The sequence below is a fragment of the Phaseolus vulgaris genome, chromosome 8 (assembly GCF_000499845.2).
Source record: "Phaseolus vulgaris cultivar G19833 chromosome 8, P. vulgaris v2.0, whole genome shotgun sequence".
Taxonomy (NCBI): Eukaryota; Viridiplantae; Streptophyta; class Magnoliopsida; order Fabales; family Fabaceae; genus Phaseolus; species Phaseolus vulgaris.
The window spans coordinates 53,068,824-53,079,886 of NC_023752.2; the positions used below are offsets into that span (position 1 = coordinate 53,068,824).

Here is an 11,063-nt window from a genome sequence, read left to right on the forward strand (position 1 = left end):
CAACATGAAAATCGTACTCGAGTAATACAAAATAAAAGTCGTGTACTATAAAATAGAAGTCCAACCTCGCTACAATTTCAATGTAATGTAGTTAATATTATTTTCTTTCTCCATTTTAAACAATACAAATTATAATTTAATTAAAAAATTCTTTTATAAAATTTACAACCTTTTTCCTTAAAATCAATAAACAAAATAACCAACTTAACTCTTATTTTTAAATAATAATTTAATCCGTAATTTCTGGAAAAAAAAATCACTACTTTCCTGCAAAAACTAGCATTTCTCTATTCTCTTTTTCCCTTCTTTCTTATCCTTTCACTCCAATCTCGATCGAAACAAACGTTAATATTCAATTGATAAATCACATCAATTTCACACCGTCAAAGCTTTAAATAATGGAAATGAATATTAAAACATTTTATTTGAATTAGGAAGAGAGATTGTGAAAAATAAATAAAAGGAGAAGTGCATATGTTACAACTTGCTCTAACAACAATAGACCTAAACTCAGATTACTAAGTTCAAATCTAACAACAAGATTACTAAGTACATATGAATGGAAGATTACATTATGTAATCAACTATATGCTTTTAGAAATATTATGAAACAATGTAAGACTCACTTGGTGTTACATTGTGATGCACAAATGCATTTTAGGATGTTCAAACCTTTTGGTCTAAACCACGCAGGTACCAAGTGTTGGGGGGTATTTGGGTAGGTTTTGTGAGTGAAATTTGGAATCACAGGAATAAGGTTGTGTTTGAGAATGGGCGGGTGGATCTAGTGGAGGTTTTTACCGTGGCACAAAGGAAGACTTGGTCTTGGGTCACAGTAAAAGAAAAATCGGCTGCGTTCTCTTACTCAGACTGGTGTTTGGATCCTATTTGTTGTATGAGGTATTTGAAAGTCTGATTTTTTGTGCTATTAACTAACGTTCTTTCCTAGTTTTGGTAGTTGTGGTGTGGTTTGCGCAGGTTCCTTCGGTAACTCCTATATGAATGGCTAGATTGAGGCTTGGAAAGCTTTAAGTGGTTGTGCAAGTTGTTTTGGTATTTCCTATCTGGCAGGGTCAGACTGATGATTCTGCTCTGTATTGCGGTTGTCTTAGACATTTTGTTTGGCAGGGCCGGACTGAGTTCTTTGCTCAGAACTGCGATTGGAAGCTGTTACGTTTTTCTTGCAGGCAATATCTGGTTTATGTACTATCCTCGAAGGATCGGTTTGTTGATGTTAGTTTTTGGATTTTTGGTACAGTTTGCCTGTTACAAAGATTTGGCTTAGTTGTTGGGTGATGTGTCTTTTATTATCGAGTTTGACACTTGGTTATGGTAATTCAGCCTGATGTCAAAAACCTCTTGTATATCTTTGTTTGAGGGTGTGACCTTTTTTGTGGGTTGATGTAATTGTGTTTGTTGGGTTCTTATATTTTGTACCGGGATTGTGTATTGTTGGATCATTAGTTGGTAGGGTACTAGAATACTTGTATTTGGGGTTTTGTATAAGGGTTGGGACACCCCTGAAGTGTCTCTTTTTATTTTATTTATTCTTTGCTGATAAAAAAAAAAGGATTGAATTTATCAGTAATGAAGGACAAAGAATTTTGATGTTACCCTAGTCACTACAAAAAAACATGTATAATGCGGCGGTTATTTTTGCAAAAACTGGCGGTTTTAACCGCCACATTATACGTCTGTGGCGGTACCGCGTACCGCCAGAATTCTTGCCGCCACAAAGTTTAATGTGGTAGTCAATTGAGAACCGTTGTAGCAGACGTCATATTATGCATTGTATAAAATGACAGTTTTAAGCGTGTAATTGACGTTAGTTATAAATGTCGTAATTTTAAAACTGGGTAAACCAATTTTAACGTAAATAATGACATTTTTAACCGCCACTTGATACAGTATAGTATGACATTTATAATACACTTTATAATTATCATAATTTGAATATTAAATATTTAATTTTATTTTTAATATTTATAATAATTTATTTAATTCTATTTTATAATTTGATTTCATAATATTTTTTAATTTCTTATTATAATTAAACTTTAATTTTATTTTTAACATTTATAATAATTTATTTAATTCTATTTTATAATTTGATTTTATAATATTAATTAATTTGATATTATAATTAAATTTCACTACACAATTATGTTTCATAATATAATTAAGTTATAACTTAAACTAATTTCATAATATAATTAAAATTGATAAATATAATAATCAAAAGATAAGTTCATTCATTCATTTGATAATGTCAAACTAATCCAAACAACAAGTAAATTAAATTGTCAAAATATAAATAGTTTCACTTTCTAAACATATTACAAGTAAATTCCCAATCCTAATTTGTCTTACTCCCTCCAGTTGATCTTATATTCTGGTTTGGTGATGGAGCACCACTAGCAACATCCGGTTCGTGAAAGTTGTCATCATAGTTGACAACCACATGTATTCCAATGAGCAAATTATGAGCATCCCTAACTTTGAGCTTCATTTTCTTAGTACACAAGCTGAGACATTGTGGTCCATATTTAATGGGACTACACAAGCTGCTTTTTCTGTAAATTAGTACATTAATATTATAGACGATATAGTTAAACTACAGTCAATTTGACAAAGGTTGGTCGTCAAAAATACAAGAACCAAGACATTGAAGTTTAAGACCAAAAAAGTATACATTCATTTCTACAATCAAGGGAAGTTAAGAAAAGGCGGAAAGATTAGAGTTATCCACAAATCATGAATGAAAAGAAATCATCACCTCTATATAGTAACTGAAAGCTAACTTTGTAATTATGAGGAGAACCCAGAACATTGTGTACCTTACATTATAAACAATGATACATTATGATTAGATCCAAGGAAAATAATACTATTCACAATTGAGAGGAACTTCTAAAACTAGATTCTTACTTGAAAAGGGAAAATATGCTCTCATGCATTCCCCTAGTAGAGTCGAGGCTGCCAATTACAAAGAATCAAAATCGCCATTTTAAATTCAGTATATCTCAGGTGCAGAGGCAAAAAATGTTTGTTCCTATGTGTACCAGCCGAAAAATATGCATAGGAAAAAGGGTAGCCATATCACCTACCTGTGACCACCACATCATAAGCATCACAATCCTATAGTTTGACCTCTCAAGAAAACGGTGAATGAGTGGGAACAAAAACAACATGGCAGCTAGCATATTTGGTGATAGGTATACAACAACGACCATAATAAAGAATGAAGGTGAATTTGAATTGCTTCCAAACCAACTTTGTATTGTTTGAGCAAACCGAGGAGGATTTTCCCAAGTATAAGCATAACTAACTGATAGAACAATCACCCATGCTGCAGCTGAAACAACTTTTAGAATGTATCCCAACTTAACATGCATAGACATGCTCCATTGTGATTTACAACTGAGGATCACATCCAGAATAGCTGCCCATGTAAACATAAAGTAAAAATTATAACCATAAACAACTTACACTTTCATAATGCCAAGATTGTTTAAAACAATGTGGGTACACAAAAATGGCCTTTAAATAGCAAGTAAAAACCAAAAAAAAAATCACTAAATAAATCTTCCTCTGATGTCTATCAGCGATTGCATGTTAAACAGACAAGCATTATAAATAGAAGAACAAAGGGCTCTTGAATAGAAGCAGAGTAGCAATATAGCCTAAAATTTTGTACAAAAATATGAATCTGGCTATTGAGAAATATCCACAAGCAATATATGTGCTGGTAAGATTTGTTATTACCTACCTTGTCCAAGCTTCAAGATAGCAGTTATAAACACATTAAGCACCTTCTTGAAAACATTCACATCAATGATTGCACTTGGATCCCCAGTTCCATTCCAAGCAACAATAATCATAGCCTAAGATAAATTAGCTCTTTCAGAAATGGATATATTTTGCTAGATATTGAATGAAGGGAAAAATCATACACATAGATTGTGAAGGACAATAGACAAATGATGACCTGTAAGCACAGAATAAAAAAAAAACCCACATGCGATCAAAACTTCTGAAAATATGCCAAAATGACCTTATCTCAACAAAATTCACTTTTCCAACCCATTTGTCCTTGTTAACTGGCTTGTTATTTTGTAGATTCAAGTATATATCAAGGCTTAAAATCCAGTGGCAGGAACATGTTTTAGGTTTTCAGCAGTAGCAATCCAAATGTACTTCGTTTACAACAATGAGAATTTTAAAAAGCACCCATTTAACATTTCAAATCAGGATCATAATCAATTGGAGAACATTTTCTTCCCATTTTTTGAAAAAAAATCCAAGCAGTCATTGATTATCATAATGATTGTTTACAGAAAAAAAAAAAAAGCATTTCATAACCAGTATAATCAACCAAATATATGATGCATGTCATCTATAAATCAATTTTCAACTTTGAAACAACTTTTTCTTCTAAGAACTAAACTTATAAAACTTAAATAAACTGAGAACATAATCAATGCTTACATTAGATTTGTCAAAATTTAGCTGCTCAACTGGCCAGCAAAAAAAATCGGCATCAGCACGCATTGGCCAACCAAGCCGAAAACAATCAACTGACCTACAATTGTCATTGAAAATTAATACCAAGACAGATACAAATAAAAAGTGAGAAACAATTAACTATACCAGAAATATTCATTTAAATCATCATAGTTCCTCCATTGTGAATGCTTTGACCTCCCCTTTTTGCTCCGTTCAGCTTCCTATTGAGCAGAGAAATCATCAATTTTTTTGTAATTTTGTAAGGAGTGTGCGTTACACAATCAATGAACAAGAATCAGAAGTACGATTTCGAACAATTTCAACCTATAACGATTTCAAACAATAGATTCATGACAGAGGTTTAGGACGCGCGAGCACAAACCTGAAACAACCTTGCACGGAGGCGGCAATGGCAGACAGAGGAGTGAGGGTTAGGATTTCGTGAAGGTCAGAGGAACAACCTTGCGCGAAGGTAGCAATGGCAGACAAAGAAGTGAGTGTTAGGGTTTCAGGGTTTCGTGAAGGTCATGGGAAGGGTTAGTGAAGGTAGCATAAGGGTTTCGTGAGGGTTTTGTGAAAGTCGCCTTAGGGTTTCATGAAGATCGCATAAGGGTCGTGTTAGCAGACAAAGAGGGAAGAAAGTTGGCAGACAGGGAAAGAGAGGGGGAAGACGTTGGTTTCCAAAGAGTGGGAGGCACCTGATTTCAGAAACAAAATTAGTTTCCAAAAAATTAAAAAAAAAAATGAAAATAAAGAAGAATGGTGTAGGAGGGAAAGCAAAAGCAGGAATTTTATTTTGAAGGATAATTATGGTAGTTAAAAATGTCATATTCTAAAGGATCATTGTGGCGGTTACTAAAATGTCGTATTTTACAGCAGATTGTGGCGGTTATTAATAATCGCCATATTAAAACCGTCATTTTATACACGTTTTTTTGTAGTGAGTGTTCATTAATCTTTGTATAGTTGTAAAAAGAGTCTATCAATTGGTGCTTTCATTGACCTTACACATGCCTCCTAAACCCCAAACTAAAGACCTAGAAGAAATTCTACACTCAATTCAAGAACGTCTGGAATGTATTCAGGTCCAGATGGAGGACAATCACACCTGTCAGGCAGCCATGGAGGCATATAATGATTCTATTCAATCCACCCTCACTTTTCCCATGAATCAAATCTCTTCCACAAACCACGATGAAAACACGGATTAGCCCCTGGCGGCACCCATTACAATGGCAACCAACAAGCTATCACTAATAACCCCCCTCCTAGTATCCAGCCACCCAAGTTGCAGCTAGCCTTCAAAGAAGGCCTTGAACCTCTAGATTGGCTCTTCCAAGCAGAGCAATATTTTACTTTTTATCAGATTCCACCTGGACAAGGGTTTCTATGGTAGCTTTCCACATGAAGGGAGAGGCTCTCAGTTGGTTTAAATGGTTGCATCAAAACAACCTTATCACGGACTAGACATCCTTCACTCGAGCGTTGGAACTACATTTGGATCGTCCACCTACACTAACCACCTAGCAAAATTATTCAAACTCCAACTAACCACCACGATAACAAATTATCAATATCGTTTTGAGAAATTATGTAACTGCATAGTTGGACTCACCCTTGATATTATACTTAATTGCTTTATTTCGGGGCTCCAACCTGAAATTAGCAAAGAACACTCACCTATATTCAGTCTCCCAAGCCATTGGTCTAGCCAAACTCATTGAGGACAAACATCATGACTCCAAACCTAGACCCCAACGTTTTCTTACCCCCCAAACAACTTGTCCTACCACTAACTCCCCCATATTGTCCAACAACAAATCCACTGTCAACCCTCACATAAATCATCCCTTGCCCATTAAACGCCTCACACCAAACCAATTGCAAAAACGTCGTGCCCTAGGTTTATGTTACAACTGTGATGAGAAATTTACCCAAGGCATAGATGCACCACTTCTCATTTTTTACTTTTCTTGGATGACTCAACCTTAGAAACCTTAGACAATTCACCTATAAATACCTAATGCCCAAACACCATCCATTTTCATTTATCACCCGAAGCCCTCACGGGCAACACATCTTCCAAAACTCTAAAATTCATTGGCCTAATCCACAACCTACCTATCACTATTCTCATAGATTCAGGTAGCTCCCACAACATTCTCCAGCCTCACATTGCTCACCACCTCCACCTACCCATTATACCAAGCCCCCCTTATCAGTGATGGTAGGCAATGGTGCCTTCATACAATGCCAAGGCATATGTCCCTTGGTGGACATTTCTCTTCAAACTTCTACATTCACCATTTCTTTCTACCTATTACCTATTGAAGGAGCAAATGTAGTTTTGGGTATTGAATGTTTGCGCACTCTTGGGCCTACTCAGGCATATTTCTCTATACCTAGCATTGCTTTCACCCACCAGAACCAACAAATCACCCTACAAGCTGCCTTTCCATCTACCGCAACTTCAACCACCTACAACCAATTATGTCAATACCTATCCACCAATTCCATTGCAACCATTCACCTGCTTTCAATTGACAATAACCCTATTCCACCAGTGTCCTTGGACTCTGACCTACAAAACCCATAATCTCCATTATATTCCCTTTGTTTTCCCATTCAATCCATTTTCCTACAAAACTAAACAATCTTTCAAAAACCCAAAGGTTTACCACCACCTAGACTACATGACCACCACATACCCCTTCTCTCTCATACCCCACCCATTAATGTTAAACCATATCGTTATCCCTACTCACACAAGGAAATTATAAATCAACTCATCTCTGAGATGCTTCAAGAGGGTATCATTAAACCTAACACAAGTCATTTCTCTTCCCAGTGCTCCTCATAAAAAAAGATGGTACTTGGCACTTTTGTGTTGATTACAGAGCATTAAATGCAGCCACCATTCATGACCACTTCCCCATTCCTACCATCGATGAATTGCTCGATGAACTAGGCTCAACTACAATTTTCACTAAGATAGATTTACACTCAGGGTATCATTATATTCGACTCTTCCCTCAGGAAACTCACAAATCAGCATTTAGAACCATTGATGGACATTACGAATTTTTAGTCATGCTTTTTTGGGTTAACTAATGCACCCTCCACTTTTCAGGCAGTCATAAATGATCTCCTCAGACCTTATTTACGACGGTTTGTCATAGTTTTTTTTTATGATATTTTGATTTATAGTCCCAATTTGAAGGAACATATTGTGCACTTACAGATTATCTTAGAAGTTTTACACACTAAAAAAAATTTTGCTAAGTTATCTAAGTGCAGTTTTGCCACTTCTCAAGTCAGTTATTTGGGTAATATCATTTTGGCTAAAGTAGTAGTCCTTGATCCAGAAAAAGTTATTGCCATACACAATTGACCACATCCACGTTCACTCACGAAATTGCGTGGTTTCCTCAACCTCACAGGATTTTATAGAAAGTTTGTTTATCACTACACCACTCTCGTCACTCCTCTCACTGATTTGTTGCATAACCAAAAATTTACATGGAGTGTCTCGACTCAGGAGGCCTTTGAAGAATTAAAATTACAAATATCTCAAGTTCCTACACTACACCTACAGAATTTCTCCCTACCATTTGTCGTGGAGAAGACGCGTCTGCAGTAGCCGTGGGGTCATGCTCAGCTAAAAGGGGCACCCGCTATCCTTCTTCAATAAGAAGATGTGTCCAAGGCTCCAAGCATCATCATTGTATGTATGAGAGATGTATGCAATCACATAAGCAGTTAAGAAATGGTGTCAGTACTTGTTAGGCCAACACTTCAAAATAATCACAGACCAAAAAAATTTTAACTACACTTCAGTCCCAAACAATCCAAAGTCCAGAACAACAAAAATAGGGATATGATTTGCAAATACTATACCGACCTGGTAATCAAAATGTGGTTGCGGATGCTCTCTCACGCCAAGACACAGGTACACCCTCAATGTTGCTCGCATTATCGTCGTCAATCCCATTGATGTTTGAAGAGTTACATAAATTTTACTCCACCATAGAAGGCACAAAATTAGTTGATGTTTGCTCTAACGATACACAAAACCCCAGTCTCTTCTCGGTCCATCAAGGTCTACTTTTCTTTTGCCAACAAGTGTTTCTTCCCGCTACCAACAATTTCAAAAACCGAATCCTCCAAGAATTGCATGAATCGCCCACAACTGGTCATTTCGGCATTAAACCCGCTCTTACTCGCATTGTTGCTGCTTTCTACTGGTTGAGGTGGACTAGAGATGTCTAGAAATACATTCAACAATGTCCCACGTGCCAACACAACAAGTGCCTGCCAACAAAGCCCCAAGGGTTACTCCAACCACTCCCATTACCAGATCAAGTGTGGGAAGATTTATCAATGGATTTTATAATGCACTTACTAGCCTTAGTAGGTCACTTTGTGGCCCTACCCACACATTTCAATGCCCATCAACTCGCTAAACGATTATCATTAGAGATTTTTCGTCTTTATGGACTGCCAAAAACCAATGTCTCAGATCGAGATCCCCCATTTGTCAGTACATTCTGGAAACACCTATTCAAGGCACAAGGCACAACACTAAAATTCATTTCCACTTTACCATCTACAAACAGACGGACAAACATACTTAATCGAAGTTTGGAAGCCTACATGCAACGCTTTGTTGGTGATCACCCTCACACTTGGTTCTAATATCTCCATCTAACAGAACTTTGGCACAATACGACATATCATTCGGCCATTGGCACCCCACCGTTCCATGCTCTGTACGGAAGACAACCTCCAACCACCTTAGATTTGTTAGACAATCCACACTCAAGCACCACCATTGCAGATTTGTTGCACCAACACACGCTGGTTCTCCACGCCCTTAAACTAAGCCTTCACCGGACACGTCAACGAATGTGCGACCAGGCCAATCGCCACCAATCCGAACGCTCTTTTAACTCTGATGATTGGGTGTGGGGACGTCTTCAATCTTACTACCGATAGTTGATGGAGCGTCGTTTATGTTCGAAGCTCGACCCTTGTTACTCGGGTCCTTACCAAGTGCTTCGCCGCATCGACATTGTAGCCTACAAACTTCGTTTATCAAGCACCTCACAAATACACCCAGTATTCCATGTATCCCTCCTTCGTGGTTTCAAAGGAACTCATGTAGCCACTGAACTTAACTCACCCTTTCATGCGGATACTAACTCTAAGAATCCTTTGAATCCACAATTAAGCCACTCACCTAACCCTCAAAGACTTTCAAATGACCAACCACTTCACTCACCTAACTCTGAAGCCCTTTCAAATGATCAATTAATGCCCCCACCTAACTCTGCACTACTTCACTCACCTAAAGCACTTTCAAACTCGCAGTTAATGCGCCACCTAATTCTACAGAATTTTCAAACCTGCTACTAATTCACTCACCTAACTCTCTGCACCCACCACCCATCCCAACCACTCATCAATGGCCACGTAATGGCCTCACCAAAGATTCCCAACCCCAAAACCTCACACCTAACAATTCTCCAACATTCCAATATAGCCCACAAACAAGCCAACCCAATGTTCACCCAATACATCCTCAGTGCCATCCCAATAACTACCTTTCGGTCCAAAACAATCCAACCAATCACTTTGAGGACAAAGTGCTTGAACCGGCGGATGGTACTGTTACAACTTGGCCCAACAAAAATAGGCCTAAACGTCATATTACTAAGCCTAAATGGATGGAACATTACATTATGTAATAAACCAGGTGTTATTAGAAATATTATGAAACAATGTAAGGCCCATTTGGCCCATATAACTCCTATTTAGGACTGAATTCAACAGTAATGAAGGGCAGAGAATTTTAATGTTACTCTAGTGTTCATTAATCTTAGTATAGCTGTAGAAAGAGTTTATCGATATAATTGTTTAAATTTAAAGAAAAAGAATGGAAATTAATAAAAAAAATAATTCATTTAATTGATACAAATAATTAAATTATTTTATTGTATTAATATATAATTAATAAATTTTTTTTTTGTTCTTACAAAGTTGGGTTCCTCATAGAGTGACTCCTTTTTTGTTTTTTCTGCTTCCAGTTCTCATGGCCTTCAGGTGCGGTAGGCTTCGATTGGTTCTTTCTATAGTCGAATGAGGGGGGGGGGGGGGGGGGGGGGGGACGTACAAAGTCACTCTGACGATCAAGTTAGTTTAAGTACAATGTGCAGGTGAGTCGAGAGAGAAAAATTACCTTTGACGCTGGATGGGTCTCAGCTATCATGGACATGCTCGTGGGTCTAAAAGAGGGTCCAATTGTGCCTTAATCACAATTTACACTAAACTGGCTTAATTACGATTAAATGTGGGTTTATGGGTTGTGTTTGGATTAAGAGAGTCATTTGGCCTTCTGGGCTATCTGGTAGTACACCTTCCCCCTAGGCTCGAGTGGAGCGATTTGAGTGTCATGTAAAGTTTGTGTAAAAGAAAAATTGCTTTATCTTTAGCTAGATCTCATCCCGGGTCACCCAGGCTCTAGTAAAGGAACTTTATGTAGGGTCTTATATGGCTGA

General features: G+C 37.2%; 3 long non-coding RNA genes across 3 annotated transcripts; all 3 read right to left on the minus strand.

The window, feature by feature from the left end:
- Window positions 1–2,325: 2,325 nt before the first annotated feature.
- LOC137826429 (uncharacterized) lies at window positions 2,326–3,440 on the minus strand. Its single transcript, XR_011083501.1, has 4 exons — window positions 3,108–3,440; window positions 2,929–2,976; window positions 2,777–2,837; window positions 2,326–2,573 (listed from the first exon to the last, which is right to left on the minus strand). It is a non-coding gene; the product is annotated as an uncharacterized lncRNA (long non-coding RNA).
- Window positions 3,441–4,487: 1,047 nt separating this feature from the next.
- LOC137827207 (uncharacterized) lies at window positions 4,488–5,194 on the minus strand. Its single transcript, XR_011083682.1, has 3 exons — window positions 4,889–5,194; window positions 4,651–4,727; window positions 4,488–4,582 (listed from the first exon to the last, which is right to left on the minus strand). It is a non-coding gene; the product is annotated as an uncharacterized lncRNA (long non-coding RNA).
- A 2,647-nt stretch (window positions 5,195–7,841) lies between these two features.
- Window positions 7,842–9,696, minus strand: LOC137824832 (uncharacterized). Its single transcript, XR_011083277.1, has 2 exons — window positions 8,909–9,696; window positions 7,842–8,817 (listed from the first exon to the last, which is right to left on the minus strand). It is a non-coding gene; the product is annotated as an uncharacterized lncRNA (long non-coding RNA).
- Between the last annotated feature and the right edge of the window lie 1,367 nt (window positions 9,697–11,063).